This window comes from Pecten maximus, chromosome 9 (assembly GCF_902652985.1).
Source record: "Pecten maximus chromosome 9, xPecMax1.1, whole genome shotgun sequence".
Classification (NCBI taxonomy): Eukaryota; Metazoa; Mollusca; class Bivalvia; order Pectinida; family Pectinidae; genus Pecten; species Pecten maximus.
The window spans coordinates 40,182,776-40,205,246 of NC_047023.1; the positions used below are offsets into that span (position 1 = coordinate 40,182,776).

At 36.4% G+C, this 22,471-nt stretch overlaps 1 protein-coding gene across 2 annotated transcripts in view; it reads left to right on the forward strand.

The window, feature by feature from the left end:
• LOC117334556 (neuronal acetylcholine receptor subunit alpha-9-like) overlaps nt 1-22,471 on the forward strand; it is an 83,295-nt gene that overhangs the window by 22,905 nt on the left and 37,919 nt on the right. The window contains exon 1 of one of the 2 annotated variants that reach the window (XM_033894238.1): nt 2,503-2,760. The exons of the other annotated variant lie outside the window; for it this stretch is intronic. The gene's annotated coding sequence lies outside the window, so the exon portion shown is untranslated. Of the gene's footprint in view, nt 1-2,502; nt 2,761-22,471 lie in introns of those variants that run through there. 2 annotated transcript variants of the gene reach the window in all.

A 22,471-nucleotide genomic window follows, 5' to 3' on the forward strand; every position in this document is an offset into this window, starting at 1 on the left:
AGTCGCGAGTCTCATTCCAAGTGTTCCCGAGTGATATATAATGCAACTCATGGCAAAAACATGATTCACAGTAGCATGATAAAGGAAGAACAGAAAACATTAATTTCCCTAACTGCTAAAGAATAAATCTTCAGTGGATATTTTTGAAACGAACTAGGTCTTTCTCTTTCGGTTTTGTTTGATGCTGTCCCCTTCAACACCAAATCATAATAATGTATCCATTGAAAATAATACACTTTTACAGGTTTTAAAGTCTGCAGTCGCTAAAGGTGGAAACATCGCGAAAGGAATCGCTTTATATGGAGATGTTGAATTATTGCCATACCTACAAATGTGGTGACGGAGTCGTCCTGATGTCGCTGACAGAATCACCATATTATGTAGTCCTAAAAAGGACCTCTAAACTAAACTAGCCACATTTAAGATTCCCGCTTTATTTTTAAAATCGAACTACATGTATATACAAACGCTGAACCTCTAAAATATTTGGTTGTGGGATTTCTGAGATAATTTCAAAAGGATGAAATACACCATCATGTGTTGTTGGATTATCACGTTTTCTTCCAGGTTCTCCAGTTCAGGTCGGATATGAAGATTCGTAGCTAAAACACGTTTGTTTCAATGAATCAAGGAGTGTCTCAATTTCAACAAGATAACAGTTTTTTTTTGGCCAGGCATATATAGTAAAAGACTAGGCTGTTTTAGTCGAAGTAATAATATATATATATACTTTATAATTTTGCTCAAAATCGTAAAAGAAAACTTAAAAAAACAAACAAACAAACAAAAGAGAAACAATGGTAACAAACAAATTTGAACGATTTTCTTAATAGCTAGGCTTACAAAGAAAATTGATACGCGTTCTGACCTGAAGTACAATTCAGACACTAGAACTCGTTATAATAGAGATTGTAACAGTTTTTAACTTAATCAATGACAATCTGTTACTGTCCACCAATACGTGTGGATCAGGTATCTTTATGTCTCTGTATGGTACGGACTGTTAAATATCTGCCTTTGTGAATGACAGTCAACGTCACTACAGTGTATAAAGGGTGACATCTTGTCCCGCACGTGTATATATACAAATATGTCACAAGGTAAACAGGGCGCGTGTTGTGACGTATACACGTGTGTCATAAAGATACAAGGTCACAGGTGATGTACCCAGGTAACAAGGTCATGACATATCCACGTGCGTCTCTCAGTAAGAATTTCACGTGTGACATTTTTACGTGTGCTGCCAAATAACAGGTCACGAGTGACCTTTCGACGTGCGTCACCAATGCAAGTTATACACTGTTAGGTCATGTGTGACATATACATGTGTGTCAACAATGCAAGTTATACACTGTTAGGTCATGTGTGACATATACACTGTGTGTCAAGCAATGCAAGTTATATACTGTAAGGTCATGCGTGATCAGTCAATGTCGTATTGGAATAATTTCTCTTGCTTTGTTACCATTTTGATATAGCTTGTCTTTGTTGACGATGTGTGGAGTATTTTGGAAGGAAATATAAAGTATACTGTAAGAAATATGTAAATCAGCCTTTATTTTGTTCCTTTATATAACGTCCTTGGTTGTTGTGGCTGCGTTATGCTACACATTTGTACATTAAAAAGCATTTCCTTCACCTCAAGACCCTATCAAGTGGTATATTACATCCATACTGTTGCAAACTTGGACAAAATCGCTGATGTAATTATCCATTACCAAACATAACAGAGGAAAATAAATTAAAAAAAAGAAGAAGCTAAAATCAAATAATAAGACATGGTATACATACATATAACGGTACTTTATAAGGGTAAGTACTATACGAAATTAAAATCTTTTTACCTATACACTACCTGTAATTTGTAAGCTTTATTGTGACTAGACAGAATTGAACTCGCTGTAATTACGAAGTATTTTTCTTAAAGTATACTTTATATTTCCTCCATAATAGATGTTTAACATCAGTAATTGATTTCAGTCTTCGTCTCATTATCCTGACTATAGCCAACACACTCGAGAGCTTTAGATTGAGTAGTCAGTTGTATTGTTACGTAGGCTTGAGAGGCGTGTTAAGTTTGGCGATTGCCAGTTAATTGTAAGGTTGTACGTAAACTAGTTATTCATTTCACGATATGACATATACATGTACCTGTACATACAGACTGCACAGCAATGGTAATTGGATTCCGAACTCTAATCTATAGTATAACTTTACTATAAAGCACCGATTCTTTAAGAAGAAAAAAATTATGTCATGTTCTGAACTTTAAATATCTAGGTTTTATATGGCAAAGTGACATTTCATATAATTATACAAGTATGTAGACAATGTGTTAACAGATTTAACGGGGAACAAGCGTATACACTAGTACTAAAGTATTGTAATGTCTTTTCGACAGCTTGTTAAGCGGCCGAGTGAGTATTGGCAGACCTCGCTGAGTTTACTATAGTACACGTAAATGCCACTCATAGATATGTAGGTATACCAGTACATGTTTATGTGTGTGTCTGTTTGTGTGTGTGGCTAAAACTACTTACACGTGATCACAAGTATCTTAGATCGCTTTAAGTGAACGCCTATTTTCTTTAAAGTACCCGGCTGTGTGTTGAATAGTGGATTTAAGTTTTGAAGTACATACCTGTACCAATTCCGGATTTAATTATTGTCTGTCCTTATTCATTAACGAGGAAGGAGAGTTACAACTTTGTTATTGTTTACGAATCGTGTTTCTTTGGATTTAAAACCCAAAATCAAAGCGTAAGTACATCTTTTTTTTTCACAATTTATTGCAATATTCTACAAATACAATGACACTATTATGCTATATATGGACCTTTAAAGTGAATGTTAGAGTTTGGGTATATTAGGTTATACATGTATAAGCTTTAGGCCGCAGGCTAATGATATTGTGTTATGTCACTGAATTGGAAATGAAGTTTCAAACACTTAAATAGTGTTCTCCTCGGCATTAAGGTTGTCCATACTAAAGAGCTAACTCTTTCGGCAATTTATGACGTCGCAAGCGTGATGAAGCTCAATGTATACGTCACAAGTTAGACCTGTACATGTTATAGCTCAAAGTATAACGTCACAAGTTAGACCCGTACATGTTATAGCTCAATATATAACGTCACAAGTTAGACCTGTACATGTTATAGCTCAAAGTATAACATCACAAGTTAGACCCGTACATGTTATAGCTCAATGTATAACGTCACAAGTTAGAGCTGTACATGTTGTTACTCATAGTATAACGTCACAAGTTAGACCTGTACATGTTGTTACTCAAAGTATAACGTCACAAGTTAGACCCGTACATGTTATAGATCAAAGTATAACGTCACAAGTAAGACCCGTACATGTTATAGATCAATGTATACGTCACAAGTTAGACCTGTACATGTTATAGCTCAAAGTATAAAGTCACAAGTTAGACCTGTACATGTTATAGCTCAAAGTATAAAGTCACAAGTTAGACTCGTACATGTTATAGCTCAAAGTATAACGTCACAAGTTAGACCCGTACGTGTTATAGCTCAAAGTATAACGTCACAAGTTAGACCTGTACATGTTATAGCTCAAAGTATAACGTCACAAGTTAGACCCGTACATGTTATAGCTCAAAGTATAACGTCACAAGTTAGACCCGTACATGTTATAGCTCAAAGTATAACGTCACAAGTTAGACCCGTACATGTTGTAGATCGAAGTATAACGTCACAAGTTAGACCTGTACGTGTTATAGATCAAAGTATAACGTCACAAGTTAGACCCGTACATGTTGTTGCTCATAGTATAACGTCACAAGTTAGACTCGTACATGTTATAGATCGAAGTATAACGTCACAAGTTAGACCCGTACATGTTATAGCTCAAAGTATAAGGTCACAAGTTAGACCTGTACATGTTATAGCTCAAAGTATAACGTCACAAGTTAGACCCGTACATGTTATAGATCAATGTATACGTCACAAGTTAGACCTGTACATGTTATAGCTCAAAGTATAACGTCACAAGTTAGACCTGTACATGTTATAGCTCAAAGTATAAGGTCACAAGTTAGACCCGTACATGTTATAGCTCAAAGTATAACGTCACACGTTAGACCCGTACATGTTGTAGCTCAAAGTATAACATCACAAGTTAGACCTGTACATGTTATAGCTCAAAGTATAACGTCACAAGTTAGACCTGTACATGTTATAGCTCAAAGTATGACGTCACAAGTTAGACCTGTACATGTTATAGCTCAAAGTATAACGTCACAAGTTAGACCCGTACATGTTATAGCTCAAAGTATAACGTTACAAGTTAGACCCGTACATGTTATAGCTCAAAGTATAACGTCACAAGTTAGACCCGTACATGTTATAGCTCAAAGTATAACGTCACACGTTAGACCTGTACATGTTATAGCTCAAAGTATAACGTTACAAGTTAGACCCGTACATGTTATAGCTCAAAGTATAACGTCACAAGTTAGACCCGTACATGTTATAGCTCAAAGTATAACATCACAAGTTAGACCTTTACATGTTATAGCTCAAAGTATAACGTTACAAGTTAGATCCGTACATGTTATAACTCAAAGTATAACATCACAAGTTAGACCTTTACATGTTATAGCTCAAAGTATAACGTTACAAGTTAGACCCGTACATGTTATAACTCAAAGTATAAGGTCACAAGTTAGACCTGTACATGTTATAGCTCAAAGTATAACGTCACAAGTTAGACCAGTGTATGTTGTAGCTCAAAGTATAACGTCACAAGTTAGACTCGTACATGTTATAGCTCAAAGTATAACGTTACAAGTTAGACCCGTACATGTTATAACTCAAAGTATAAGGTCACAAGTTAGACCTGTACATGTTATAGCTCAAAGTATAACGTTACAAGTTAGACCCGTACATGTTGTAGCTCAAAGTATAACGTCACAAGTTAGACCCGTACATGTTATAGCTCAAAGTATAAAGTCACAAATTAGACCTGTACATGTTATAACTCAAAGTATAACGTCACAAGTTAGACCCGTACATGTTATAGCTCAAAGTATAAAGTCACAAGTTAGACCTGTACATGTTGTAGCTCAAAGTATAACGTCACAAGTTAGACCCGTACATGTTATAGCTCAAAGTATAAAGTCACAAATTAGACCTGTACATGTTATAACTCAAAGTATAACGTCACAAGTTAGACCCGTACATGTTATAGCTCAAAGTATAACGTCACAAGTTAGACCCGTACATGTTAGCTCAAAGTATAAAGTCACAAGTTAGACCTGTACATATTATAGCTCAATGTATAACGTCACAAGTTAGACCCGTACATGTTATAGCTCAAAGTATAAAGTCACAAGTTAGACCTGTACATGTTGTAGCTCAAAGTATAACGTCACAAGTTAGACCCGTACATGTTATAGCTCAAAGTATAAAGTCACAAATTAGACCTGTACATGTTATAACTCAAAGTATAACGTCACAAGTTAGACCCGTACATATTATAGCTCAAAGTATAACGTCACAAGTTAGACCCGTACATGTTATAGCTCAAAGTATAACGTTACAAGTTAGACCTGTACATGTTATAGCTCAAAGTATAACGTTACAAGTTAGACCCGTACATGTTATAGCTCAAAGTATCACGTCACAAGTTAGAGCTGAACATGTTATAGATCAAAGTATAACGTCACACGTTAGACCCGTACATGTTATAGCTCAATGTATAACGTCACAAGTTAGACCTGTACATGTTATAGCTCAAAGTATAACGTTACAAGTTAGACCTGTACATGTTATAACTCAAAGTATAAGGTCACAAGTTAGACCTGTACATGTTATAGCTCAAAGTATAACGTCACAAGTTAGACCAGTGTATGTTGTAGCTCAAAGTATAACGTCACAAGTTAGACTCGTACATGTTATAGCTCAAAGTATAACGTTACAAGTTAGACCCGTACATGTTATAACTCAAAGTATAAGGTCACAAGTTAGACCTGTACATGTTATAGCTCAAAGTATAACGTTACAAGTTAGACCCGTACATGTTGTAGCTCAAAGTATAACGTCACAAGTTAGACCCGTACATGTTATAGCTCAAAGTATAAAGTCACAAATTAGACCTGTACATGTTATAACTCAAAGTATAACGTCACAAGTTAGACCCGTACATGTTATAGCTCAAAGTATAAAGTCACAAGTTAGACCTGTACATGTTGTAGCTCAAAGTATAACGTCACAAGTTAGACCCGTACATGTTATAGCTCAAAGTATAAAGTCACAAGTTAGACCTGTACATGTTATAGATCAAAGTATAACGTCACAAGTTAGACCCGTACATGTTATAGCTCAAAGTATAACGTCACAAGTTAGACCCGTACATGTTAGCTCAAAGTATAACGTCACAAGTTAGACCTGTACATGTTAAAGCTCAATGTATAACGTCACAAGTTAGACCCGTACATGTTATAGCTCAAAGTATAAAGTCACAAGTTAGACCTGTACATGTTATAGCTCAAAGTATAACGTCACAAGTTAGACCCGTACATGTTATAGCTCAAAGTATAAAGTCACAAGTTAGACCTGTACATGTTATAGCTCAAAGTATAACGTCACAAGTTAGACCCGTACATGTTATAGCTCAAAGTATAACGTCACAAGTTAGACCCGTACATGTTATAGCTCAAAGTATAACGTCACAAGTTAGACCTGTACATGTTATAGCTCAAAGTATAACGTCACAAGTTAGACCCGTACATGTTATAGCTCAAAGTATCACGTCACAAGTTAGAGCTGAACATGTTATAGATCAAAGTATAACGTCACACGTTAGACCCGTACATGTTATAGCTCAATGTATAACGTCACAAGTTAGACCTGTACATGTTATAGCTCAAAGTATAACGTCACAAGTTAGACCCGTACATGTTATAGTGTTATAGCTCAAAGTATAACGTCACAAGTTAGGCCCGTACATGTTATAGCTCAAAGTATAACGTCACACATTAGACCCGTACATGTTATAGCTCAAAGTATAAAGTCACAAATTAGACCCGTACATGTTATAACTCAAAGTATAACGTCACAAGTTAGACCCGTACATGTTATAGCTCAAAGTATAACGTCACAAGTTAGACCCGTACATGTTATAGCTCAAAGTATAACGTCACAAGTTAGACATGTACGTGTTATAGCTCAAAGTATAACGTCACAAGTTAGACCCGTACATGTCATAGTTCAAAGTATAACGTCACACATTAGACCCGTACATGTTATAGCTCAAAGTATAACGTCACAAGTTAGACCCGTACATGTTATAGCTCAAAGTATAACGTCACAAGTTAGACCTGTACATGTTATAGCTCAAAGTATAACGTCACAAGTTAGACCCGTACATGTTATAGCTCAAAGTATAACGTCACAAGTTAGACCCGTACATGTTATAGCTCAAAGTATAACGTCACAAGTTAGACCCGTACATGTTATAGTGTTATAGCTCAAAGTATAACGTCACAAGTTAGACCCGTACATGTTATAGCTCAAAGTATAACGTCACACATTAGACCCGTACATGTTATAGCTCAAAGTATAACGTCACACATTAGGCCCGTACATGTTATAGCTCAATATATAACGTCACAAGTTAGACCCGTACATATCATAGTTCAAAGTATAACGTCACACATTAGACCCGTACATGTTAGCTCAAAGTATAACGTCACAAGTTAGACCCGTACATGTTATAGATCGAAGTATAACGTCACAAGTTAGACCTGTACATGTTATAGATCGAAGTATAACGTCACAAGTTAGACCCGTACATGTTATAGCTCAAAGTATAACGTCACAAGTTAGACCCGTACATGTTATAGCTCAAAGTATAACGTCACAAGTTAGACCTGTACATGTTATAGATCGAAGTATAACGTCACAAGTTAGACCCGTACATGTTATAGCTCAAAGTATAACGTCACACATTAGACCCGTACATGTTATAGCTCAAAGTATAACGTCACAAGTTAGACCTGTACATGTTATAGCTCAAAGTATAACGTCACAAGTTAGACCCGTACATGTTATAGCTCAAAGTATAACGTCACAAGTTAGACCTGTACATGTTATAGCTCAAAGTATAACGTCACAAGTTAGACCCGTACATGTTATAGCTCAAAGTATAACGTCACAAGTTAGACCCGTACATGTTAGGCCAACGCAAATCGTGTTAGTCTTGTCATGGAATCAATAGCGCTGCGTATAGAATGATGTTTCAAACGGTTTTTTATAGAAATTATATCGTTTTAAACTGATTATGAAACATGAAGTATTACATTATTTTCATCGGTTGATGTCCTTCATCATTTTTTTTTTAATCAAATTAAGTACATTGTATACATTCTGAAATGCTATCGTAATTATTTATGATTAAAGATAATTGTAAACTAGCAGACATTGAGAAAGTACATTTGTGATCTTTTTAATGTAAAATTTGTCTGATGTTAATTCCAAAGGGATCAACTTTTCTTTCATAGTTTATAGACAAATACCATTCTATTCAGATTTCAAAGAGTTACAATGCGTTGTAATTTTTTAAATGACAATTTTTCTAAACTACATGTACATGTAGCCATCAAAGATCAACCATTTCGTTTCGCCTCAAATTTCAAATTTCAAATTTGTAAGCTGTATACAAGCAGAGACATATATACAGATATGTCTCTGATATAAGAGGCTAGATTACGTATGTCCGAAATAAAACTACACACAATACAGTGTGTCATGTCCATTGAATTTTATTACAATTTTGTTTAATATGGTTCAAACACATTTTTCCTCATTGGTCATTGATCACAGGTTTTACTGATCATCTGAGATGTATAAAATCCTCGATCTCTGTAACAAACACAGCCTATCATACGAGATGTGGCATACATATGAAATCACCGACTTCTGTAACAAACATAGTCTATCATAAAATATGTGGCATACATATGAAATCATCGTCTTCTGTAACACAAAGCCTTTAACCATCGACTTATGTAATACAAAGCCTATCTTGGTAGTTGTGGCAGACATAAGCAGCCATCGACTTCTAGTTCACTACGTTTATCTTTGTAGATGTGGCAGCTACATGCACGTTTTTTCTTTTGGCTTTTAGTAGTTTTTTCTCTTGATTAATTTATCATGATCGTACCTCAATTTATAATCGGTGTTTAAAGCTTAAAAGGCATCAAATTACCCATTCAGCAACATGTTGACAAGATATGACACGAATGTTTGTGTCCATTGTATATACCACGTCAAAGTTTATAAATCATCAGTTCTCCCAACTTTATCTTGGTCTCCGGGGCGCTTCAAATGTTACATAGGTCATTGAATAACGAAACACATGTTCGGTACCCCTCGGGACACAATCTACAAATTCTATCATGTTTATCGGGACTATAGAGTATTTGTGGTTATTGGTCCGGAACTCCCACAATCCTGATAAAGAGATATATATGTTTCCTTTAAAGTGTTTAGTCAAAGCATCAATGCAAGTTGTTACTATACTTCAGTCAGAGTGACCAGGTGATTGCCAGAGTCCGGAAACTCAATATATTATAATATGTACTTATAGCAAAACGATTCCTCCTTTCAAATAGTTTGATTATGTATGTGTTTCAATCATTTTTTAATATCTGGTCGGATGACGCAGTTCCTCGCACACTCGTCTTTCACCAAGGCAACCGGTGTTCGATTTTCTGAATGGACATAACAAAAAGGACACGGAGTCAACATAGAGGATTACGCGGGTTTTCTCCGGCACTGATGCAGACTATGGCGAAGTGGCACGGCCGTCACTGTATGTCCTCACTTGTTTATTATATATAACTATTTTGTTTATTTTATTTTGTTTTTGAGATATGAGGTTGGCCATTCTCGATGCTCCTTACCTTGCCTGGTATTTCTGATGTCAGTACCCTTAGCTTGCCTGGTATTTCTGATGTCAGTACCCTAAGGTTGCCTGGTATTTCTGATGTCAGTACCCTTAGCTTGCCTGGTATTTCTGATGTCAGTACCCTTACCTTGCCTGGTATTTCTGATGTCAGTACCCTTACCTTGCCTGGTATTTCTGATGTCAGTACCCTAAGCTTGCCTGGTATTTCTGATGTCAGTACCCTTAGCTTGCCTGGTATTTCTGATGTCAGTACCCTTACCTTGCCTGGTATTTCTGATGTCAGTACCCTTTTTCTCCATATTGAGAACGTCACGTCATTTGGATTAGACTTAGATTAGTAGAAACCATTGTCCCCATTACAATCTTAGGTAAATATTGGGTGCTTGCACGCGTCTTCAGAACCTTTGACATACTTGGTTGTCCTTTGACCTTTTTATGTTGATGGTATCGCATCCATGAAACACTCTATTGGAATGTTTTTTTATTTGCATAATTAAAATAAAGAAATCGCTTTTGGTGCTGTTGGCATGCTGATTTGTTAATATTGATAAGTAAAATTCTAGCAGAAATCAATGTCTTGCAAATCTACATTAACATGAGTTCAGCTCTGACTACAGTACAAAGATCACGTGGTTCTTATGCTGTGTATATAGTGGATCTACGTTAATTTACTGGCAATACAATCATATATCAGATATCGTTAGTGTACAAATAAAGTATGAAGGGTTTACAATCATTCCCTCTAAAAGCATAATTTAAAGAAATATAACGTGGAAACTCTAAATAATACCGTGAGGAACTCGATTTTAAGCAGTGCTGTTCCGAGAGTTGGAGCGGAATGGGTTGATATTGCGATAACCAATTATAAATTTTAGACATTTTTTATATTTTGTCTTGAAATGAACGTTCGAGTTGCCCTGGTGAGCGAGGAATTACATGTGGAGTACTTTTAAATCCTAAATCCATTTTGAATACTGCCTTTATATGCCAACACAACATGCGACATTGACACCGGAAATTCACAGGCATGTGTGGCAGTGGAACTCTCTAGTGTTTTCACCAATCGATTTGTACAGGATAGCTGTGTTAATTACAGGGTCTGACTGTATGGTTATGTAAGTCCGTGAAGACACGACAGAGACACAGACTTAATTACCAAAGTTACACGTCTGTACCTGGTCGTGTTATAAAAACTTACGGTTTTAATTACTTTTATAGTTGCTATACTTGCCAATGGCGGTTTTTGGTATGAGTGGGCATTCGAAGGAATTATTTAATGCAACATTGATGTATTTTCTTATACAGTGTATTATCATTTGAGAGAAAATAATAAAGTAGATTTGATAAAATGACTTTCTGTCGTTTTGAATAATTTCATATTGTTGATGTTAAACTATTGTTTTTAGAGTGATTGATTTTTGTAAATATCGATATCTGTGTCTGGTACCCTTCTTTATAATCATGATTTTTATTGTATATTGGGTAAGCTTAAAAAGAGTGAAAATACGTTCTGGGACAACACAATATTGATAATTTTGCTTTTAAGATTGTGATTGTTAACTACATATCGTCCTTACCAATGCAAACAAGAACAAATTCTATGGCTAATTGGTACGGATCATATCATTAAAGATATTTTGTGTGATTATTAGGTAAAGGAAAGGTAAATTATATTACATATGTGCAAGCAGGAAATGCGTTGACAAACAAACAAATATGTTCATCAAATGAAGTGTTTTGATTTTAAAAGCCGTATTTCAGTCATACTTCATATACTAAAGCACTTTTCCGCAGGTGCTGCAAATTAAAATCCTTGGCGCCGAAACGTACGATAAAGGTACAATGTGCAGCACATCTCAATTTACAGCAACGAGATTGAGGCAATTTGTTTTAATTTAAAACCACTGGATCTTCATACAAACACCGAAATAGAGAGCTCCTCTACAAATTAATTTGATATTGAATAGGAACTTAACGATATGAGAGGAGCGAGAGGCCACGTGGTTTAGGAGTGTTTCGGGGTACTCAATATTTGGCACAAATGTGTTCGTCATCATTGTCGCTAATAGGATTTTAAATCAGATGATATCATCCATAATCTAGATATAACGCTCCGTGTAAATCATAAACTTCTTATAGCTTCCATATTGATATTAGTAATAGAAATCTTAGATTAGGCGATATTACATGTATATATCATCGAAGAAGTTATAAATTTTACCTTGTTTTTTATGACTAGATAAGACAATAGTGCACAGCCCTGTTGGGTCCAGTTCACAAGCATGTCAACTACATCTCCCGAACAGGTGGTCATCTGTGCACTAGCTTTTCAAATACTTTGATAATTTCTCCCAGGATACCATTGGTCCCCTTTACACTCTGGGATGATTTCTCCTATAAATGTTCTGTGCGTTCCCTTTATCGGGTTCGAACCAGATGTTCATGTACCAGGAGGAACCGCTGTACTCGTTAATGAAAAGCGCCGTACCAACAGACCTGAACCGGTTCGCGTGCTTCGTTTTCTGAATTGTACTGCTTGGTTTCAAATTGGCGGAACTGTACATGTGCTACTTCATTCGTTTCGCATATTAACATGTGACCACGATTATGACATTAATCAAATTACACATATAAATAATCAAATATAACTTAAAACTATTCAGGCATTAATTGTTCATGCGTTACGCGATTTAAAAAGCAAAATGATCTACGATTATGCTGAAATCGTATATTTTGTAGTGACGACCGCCATCATGGAAACTCACTTGATATTCGATATCGTCTAATCATATGTATGTTCACTAGTCAAATGTTACATAGTTCGTATTCGACAATGACGACTCGGCACTGAGCACCGTCATTGCTATTTTCGCTGACTGCCGACTTTGTATGTAAAACGCGATTTCACTGGATGTACTGGAAAGCCAGGGATTGGCAGTTCCGACAAGGGTGAATACGATTTTAAGTCAGCCCTGGCTTACGAAGATACATTATATAGCGATGTAACTAGTCGGTCTAAGTACCGACTGGTTGATAAGCACACTGGTTACATGTACTTTATCGTAAGCTTCACGGACTAATGTCTTTCTGCACATGTGTTCCAAGCTACATGTGATTTTACTCTGACCTACCACTGAAAATAAACATTCCACGATATTTAATGAAATTAACAAATCCTCAAGTACAGGTACTTTTATGCTTGGGGCGTTTACACGATTATTAAAACATCAATTTTCATTATTAAAAAAGAGCAACACTTATACCGCGTTATACCAGGGGAGTTAAATGTTAATTGATTTTTGTGTGCGTTGAAAGCCTTTGTAAGGGCTGTGATGACTCGGGTCTCCCCTGTGGTAACCTTTGAGGCTCATAGCATGTCGTCCAGACGGATCGTCTTAAAGAGCTTATGATGCAAGAATAAAACCACTACAGCACAAAGGTATCAGATGATACATGTATGTGATCACAGCTTTCTAAGAAACACACGAAACACAAACCACCCCTACTAATGATCGAACCACACACCACAGATCTACGTCCAATGTCGTGTTAGTGACCCCTAGATGATCCGAGAAAAGGACCGGTAGGTTAGGGAATACTGTAAAACTGGCATGTTAAACTAATACCAACATATTTCAATACAATTTGAGTCCTCCACTGGCATACATTTTTTTTTCTAATTGATACGACCTGAGAATGACTGCTGGTTTTTACTGACATTTAAAATCGACCTAGTGTACCTTTGGTCTGGACAGACTGATTTATTGCTCTGTTTTACAGATCCATTAATACTTATCATGAACTCTGGTAGAATAAAACAACAAAGCGTGATTAGATTGGTATTAAGCTGGAATTAGGGAACAAAACACTACTGCCGCCTGCTAGATAACAACACTTTAAGGCCCTAAATTCATTGTAGACTCCACTGTATCTGACATCCAACTCATTGTAGACTCCACTGTATCTGACATCCAATTCATTGTAGACTCCTCTGTATCTGACATCCAATTCATTGTAGACTCCACTGTATCTGACATCCAACTCATTGTAGACTCCACTGTATCTGACATCTAATCCATTGTAGGCTCCACTGTATCTGACATCCAATTCATTGTAGACTCCACTGTATCTGACATCTAATTCATTGTAGACTCCTCTGTATCTGACATCCAATTCATTGTAGGCTCCACTGTATCTGACATCTAATTCATTGTAGACTCCACAGTATTTGACATCTAATTCATTGTAGACTCCACTGTATCTGACATCCAATTCATTGTAGACTCCACTGTATCTGACATCCAACCATTGTAGGCTCCACTGTATCTGACATCTAATTCATTGTAGACTCCAATGTATCTGACATCCAACCATTGTAGGCTCCACTGTATCTGACATCCAATTCATTGTAGACTCCACTGTATCTGACATCTAATTCATTGTAGACTCCAATGTATCTGACATCCAACCATTGTAGGCTCCACTGTATCTGACATCTAATTCATTGTAGACTCCACTGTATCTGACATCTAATTTATTGTAGGCTCCACTGTATCTGACATCTAATTCATTGTAGGCTCCACTGTATCTGACATCAAATTCATTGTAGGCTCCACTGTATCTAACCCAATTCATTGTAGACTCCACAGTATCTGACATCCAACCATTGTAGACTCCACTGTATCTGACATCCAATTCATTGTAGGCTCCACTGTATCTGACATCTAATTAATTGTAGGCTCCTATGTATCTGACATCCAACCATTGTAGGTTCCACTGTATCTGACATCCAACCATTGTAGGCTCCACTGTATCTGACATCTAATTCATTTTAGACTCCACTGTATCTGACATCCAATTCATTGTAGGCTCCACTGTATCTGACATCTAATTCATTGTAGACTCCACTGTATCTGACATCCAATCCATTGTAGGCTCCACTGTATCTGACATCTAATTCATTGTAGACTCCACTGTATCTGACATCTAATTCATTGTAGACTCCACTGTATCTGACATCTAATTCATTGTAGACTCCACTGTATCTAACATCTAATTCATTGTAGACTCCACTGTATCTGACATCCAACCATTGTAGACTCCTCTGTTTCTGACATCTAATTCATTGTAGGCTCCACTGTATCTAACATCTAATTCATTGTAGGCTCCACTGTATCTGACATCTAATTCATTGTAGGCTCCACTGTATCTGACATCTAATTCATTGTAGGCTCCACTGTATCTGACATCTAATCCATTGTAGGCTCCACTGTATCTGACATCTAATTCATTGTAGGCTCCACTGTATCTGACATCTAATTCATTGTAGACTCCAATGTATCTAACATCTAATTCATTGTAGACTCCACTGTATCTGATATCTAATTCATTGTAGACTCCACTGTATCTGACATCCAATTCATTGTAGACTCCACTATATCTGATATCCAATTCATTGTAGACTCCATTGTATTGACATCTAATTCATTGTAGACTCCACTGTATCTGACATCCAATTCATTGTAGACTCCACTGTATCTGACATCCAATTCATTGTAGACTCCACTGTATCTGACATCCAATTCATTGTAGGTTCCACTGTATCTGACATCTAATTCATTGTAGGCTCCACTGTATCTGACATCTAATTCATTGTAGGCTCCACTGTATCTGACATCTCATTTATTGTAGGCTCCACTGTATCTGACATCCAATTCATTGTAGACTCCACTGTATCTGACATCCAACCATTGTAGACTCCACTGTATCTGACATCTAATTCATTGTAGACTCCACTGTATCTGACATCCAATTCATTGTAGACTCCACTGTATCTGACATCTAATTCATTGTAGACTCCATTGTATTGACATCTAATTCATTGTAGGCTCCACTGTATCTGACATCCAATTCATTGTAGACTCCACTGTATCTTACTTCTAATTCATTGTAGACTTCACTGTATCTGACATCCAATTCATTGTAGACTCCACTGTATCTTACTTCTAATTCATTGTAGGCTCCACTGTATCTGACATCCAATTCATTGTAGACTCCACTGTATCTGACATCTAATTCATTTTAGACTCCACTGTATCTGACATCTAATTCATTGTAGATTCCACTGTATCTGACATCCAACCATTGTAGACTCCACTGTATCTGACATCTAATTCATTGTAGGCTCCACTGTATCTGACATACAATTCATTGTAGGCTCCATTGTATCTGACATCCAACCATTGTAGACTCCACAGTATCTGACATCTAATTCATTGTAGACTCCACTGTATCTGACATCTAATCCATTGTAGGCTCCACTGTATCTGACATCCAATTACTGTAGGCTCCACTGTATCTGACATCTAATTTATTGTAGGCTCCATTGTATCTGACATCCAACCATTGTAGACTCCACTGTATCTGACATACAATTCATTGTAGACTCCACTGTATCTGACATCCAACCATTGTAGACTCCACAGTATCTGACATCCAATTACTGTAGGCTCCACTGTATCTGACATCCAATTACTGTAGGCTCCACTGTATCTGACATACAATTCATTGTAGACTCCATTGTATCTGACATCCAACCATTGTAGACTCCACAGTATCTGACATACAATTCATTGTAGACTCCACTGTATCTGACATCCAACCATTGTAGACTCCACAGTATCTGACATCTAATTCATTGTAGACTCCACTGTATCTGACATCTAATTCATTGTAGGCTCCACTGTATCTGACATCTAATTCATTGTCGGCTCCACTGTATCTGACATCTAATTCATTGTAGGCTCCACTGTATCTGACATCCAATTACTGTAGGCTCCACTGTATCTGACATCTAATTCATTGTAGACTCCACTGTATCTGACATCTAATTCATTGTAGACTCCACTGTATCTGACATCCAATTCATTGTAGACTCCACTATATCTGACATCCAATTCATTGTAGGCTCCATTGTATCTGACATCTAATTCATTGTAGACTCCACTGTATCTGATATCTAATTGATTGTAGACTCCACAGTATCTGACATCTAATTCATTGTAGGCTCCACTGTATCTGATATCTAATCCATTGTAGGCTCCACTGTATCTGACATCTAATCCATTGTAGGCTCCACTGTATCTGACATCTAATTCATTGTAGACTCCACTGTATCTGATATCTAATTCATTGTAGGCTCCACTGTATCTGACATCTAATTCATTGTAGGCTCCACTGTATCTGACATCCAACCATTGTAGACTCCACTGTATCTGACATCCAACCATTGTAGGCTCCACTGTATCTGACATCTAATTCATTGTAGACTCCAATGTATCTGACATCTAATTGATTGTAGACTCCACTGTATCTGACATCTAATTCATTGTAGGCTCCACTGTATCTGACATCTAATTCATTGTAGACTCCACTGTATCTGATATCTAATTCATTGTAGGCTCCACTGTATCTGATATCCAATTCATTGTAGGCTCCACTGTATCTGACATCTAATTGATTGTAGACTCCACTGTATCTGACATCTAATTCATTGTAGGCTCCACTGTATCTGATATCTAATCCATTGTAGGCTCCACTGTATCTGACATCTAATCCATTGTAGGCTCCACTGTATCTGACATCCAATCCATTGTAGACTCCACTGTATCTAACATCTAATTCATTGTAGGCTCCACTGTATCTGATATCTAATTCATTGTAGGCTCCACTGTATCTGACATCTAATTCATTGTAGGCTCCACTGTATCTGACATCTAATTCATTGTAGGCTCCACTGTATCTTACTTCTAATTCATTGTAGACTCCACTGTATCTGACATCTAATTCATTGTAGACTCCACAGTATCTGACATCTAATTCATTGTAGACTCCACTGTATCTGACATCCAACCATTGTAGACTCCACTGTATCTGACATCTAATTCATTGTAGGCTCCATTGTATCTGACATCCAACCATTGTAGACTCCACAGTATCTGACATCTTATTCATTGTAGACTCCACTGTATCTGACATCTAATTCATTGTAGGCTCCACAGTATCTGACATCCAATCCATTGTAGGCTCCACTGTATCTGACATCCAATTCATTGTAGGCTCCACTGTATCTGACATCTAATTCATTGTAGGCTCCACTGTATCTGACATCTAATCCATTGTAGACTCCACTGTATCTGATATCCAATTCATTGTAGACTCCACTGTATCTGATATCCAATTCATTGTAGGCTCCACTGTATCTGATATCCAATCCATTGTAGACTCCACTGTATCTGACATCCAATTCATTGTAGGCTCCACTGTATCTGATATTTAATTCATTGTAGGCTCCACTGTATCTGACATCTAATTCATTGTAGACTCCACTGTATCTGACATCCAATTCATTGTAGACTCCACTGTATCTGACTTCCAACCATTGTAGACTCCACTGTATCTGACATCTAATTCATTGTAGACTCCACTGTATCTGACATCCAACCATTGTAGACACCACAGTAACTGACATCTAATTCATTGTAGACTCCACTGTATCTGACTTCCAACCATTGTAGACTCCACTGTATCTGACATCCAATTCATTGTAGACTCCACTGTATCTGACATCCAACCATTGTAGACACCACAGTAACTGACATCTAATTCATTGTAGACTCCACTGTATCTGACTTCCAACCATTGTAGACTCCACTGTATCTGACATCCAATTCATTGTAGACTCCACTGTATCTGACATCCAACCATTGTAGACTCCACCGTATCTGACATCTAATTCATTGTAGACTCCACTGTATCTGACATCCAATTCATTGTAGACTCCACTGTATCTGACATCTAATTCATTGTAGACTCCACTGTATCTGACTTCCAACCATTGTAGACTCCACCGTATCTGACATCCAATTCATTGTAGACTCCACCGTATCTGACATCTAATTCATTGTAGAAATCCACTGTATCTGACATCTAATTCATTGTAGACTCCACTGTATCTGACATCCAATTCATTGTAGGCTCCACTGTATCTGACATCCAATTCATTGTAGGCTCCACTGTATCTGACATCCAATTCACTGTACAGTAGGTTCCACTGCAACTGGGATCCAGAGGTCCACCAATACACTTAGTAGAACGCACAAGTCTGTCACAGCGTATCTGACATGGGCTTTTTTTTTGAAACAAATATAAAACCTTATTGCTACTATTCTCCTGAAATGTCAAAACATGAAATACTTTTCGCTCATTTGTTTATTTCTCGTTGTTATGGTTTAAAGTGGGAACCACACGTGTGTTACATGTAACAGTCTGTTCCCCTCTATCAAAGATTTTAAATGTCAATATCTGGGACCGTGAAATCCTACACGATATCGACATACAGATGTCTCATTATCACCTATTGTAGGAAAATGATGGTAATACGTTGTACAATAACGACCACAAACTCTCGGATCCAGTTACTACAATATGGTGTATATGTTTAACTTGATCAGATAAGATTTGATGTGATGACAGCGAGTATTACGACGATGATATTGGATCATTCATCGAGTTATCTAACAGATAAAAATCAGTCATTGCGTAAGGTTGAAGTGGTAACATTAGATGACAAAGCTTATTGATTTGTTTAAGTTTGTTTCAATTGCCGACAAAGAACTATGATGTCGTTACGTCTATGTTAATAAGTAACACGTGTTCCATTGATCATAATTGCAGTACAAGTTACATCACACATGCTAATCTAAACCTGAGTCATAGGAATTTATTTTAAAAATGTAACATGCATTCACTTTAATCAGCATTACTTAGAGGCTTACTATTGTGTAGTACGACTTTACGTAGAATTAACTTACAAATTCTACATCACAAACACTTATCGTATACATTCCACACAACTGTAACATTTACTATTTAACAACATCATGCTGATTGAATGGTGAACCTTTGCCTCCGAGGCTTGCCGTAACCTGCATGTCGTTCATTGTACTACGCCTTCCCATCAAGATTTCTAACTTATTTTTGACAAATTTTACCGTCGCCTCCTAAGTATCAATATTAACACATTAAGAACCACTTCCACGTACCAGAAGGATGAGGTATTTGTATTAATGTAGTTTTATACATGTTTGGTCCTACTGTATCTAACTCTTAATTTGTATTGAAAGGTGTTCATATCTTCACAATGCTTTGTTCAGTAGTAAGGACAATAGTATAACAGATGTATAACTGTAACAAAGGAGTTAAATGTATACTGTTGAAGTATAATTGATAATAACAATTAATACAGACATATGCCTGTGTTACATATATTTTTCAGAACAGCTCACTTACTGGATATATTGACACTGGTGTATAACACAAAGCAATACCAACAAAGACTTCATGGTGAAGAACAATAGGCGACTCAGATCGGTAGATAATATGTTAATTTGTGAGGCTGGCAATAGCGTTCTTTTTGGTCTTTATGGAATTGGAAAATAGTGAATCATTTACCACATTTATATTAAAGCTCATGCTAATGATGATTGGGGAAAGTAACGCACAAACACCAAGTATTATATTGTACTAAAATATACTAATGCATGTAGATTACATTTATTTACGATGTCAAGTGATCGTGAAATGGAAACATCACCTTTAGATATGAATTTGATTGTATAAATTCATTGTATGCCAGATAACGATTTAAAGTGTAGAGATCATATCATTACATTATCTCGCTCTTCTTTAACTCTTTTGGCGATGCTAGAGTTCTGAACTGTGGAAATCTAGGAGTGTGGAAATCCGGAAGTGGGGAATGTACAATGTTGAAAAGTCTAAATAGGGCAGAACAAATATAAGAAGTCGGGCTACACAATTACGTAATGGAATGCAAATATAAGGAATTTTGTTTACCTCACGAGACACGGTATTATGATATTGACAATGCGATAGATTTGTTTGGAACATTGTTGACTATGTCGCACAACATAATGTTTTCTTTTCTGTGGCTTCTTGTTGTTTTCTGAACTACAGAGCAATATTAAACAGCATATGTGTGTAAAGGATTTGTTATACTCCCTGCAATGAAGTTGGGAGGGGGACGTATAAAGGCATCAGCGTGCTTTTCTTCCGGTAGACCTTGTACCGCCTATTCCGTCCAGGATTATGTAAAGTACTCCTCCAAGTTAATAGAGTTAACACATTCTTATAAAACTACACACGAATGTTATAACAGAATATGTGAAGATGTGCATGTTTTTGTTCTTGTTGTTGGGTTTTTAAAAGACATTTCGGTTGTCATGGAAACAGGTATCTACTCGCAAAGTTTGTGTATCATTGAATGTTAAGGACTGTGATTACATGTTTTTTTTTTTGTTTTTTTGTTTTTGCTTTTTCTTTTCTTTTCCATTTATTTACATGTGTTGCTATAGTAGCTACGTTGTAGGTCACAGACAGAGGATTTGTGTTATCATCAGTTCAAAGATCTTCTTTTTTTTAAAACTTGAGTAACTTATCCATGCCTATTGCTCAAGACAACAAGTGTTTCCAGAACCTTTACTTTAGAAAAAATACAGGCTTCTGATTGGTTTGAATTGAGATATTTTCTCATTAAGCGGCAAATAGGTATATATTTGTTTTAAGGAATAGCAAATGAAACTTTAGTATTTTCCCAAACAATAAAGATGTCATTTAGTTGCCATAGATGCAAATGAGGAGTAGCGGTGTATTATAGTTAGCTATTGGCTTACAGTTCTAGTTTACGTATTGGAAATTAAAGTATTTAACTAACACATGGAGGCTAATGTCAAGGAAACCAACACAGATACGCTATTCTTGGCGACCGGTAAATGAAGTTACAGAAGTTATTAGCTTGATATCGATCTCTCAGTAGTGTGGTTATTGTTAGTTTGATATCTCACTTTAGAATTGTAGACAAAAAACAAAATTTCCAAATTACCAACAATTTTCCGAAGATATCATTCATTATCTTATTAGGACAGTGCAAAGAAATGTCGGTTAGCAGGACTAATACTCGTTACAATACATTGAAATATAAGAAACCCTCTCATTTATCAAGTGAATATAACTCTTCTTACTTCTTTAATGAAGTTTTGGGTTAATAGAGGAGCAGACCATGATTTCTAAATTGACCATACTGAAGGATAGATCATAACAATTTACACGCATTAAATCAATTTATGAAATTACAGCGGATAACTGAATCAAATGATAAAATGTCTGACCTTGAAGGTCTGGTTAACAATCTTTGACAGATTTCCCAGTCATTTGTTTCCATATACATTAAGAATAGATTAAGGGTTTAATCTGATCTATTTAAAAAATCAATTGGCTTGGAATTGGGCGTTAAAGCACACATAAATCAATTATTTGGTTAAATAGAATGTGATTTTGACAGTTCTATTTCACATTTACCTTGACTCCCGTTGTGCTCTGACGTATTACTACGAATTTTAAACCGCTATCTTTTGAACTACGAATAGGTACATTAGTATATACAGCGAAATTAAGA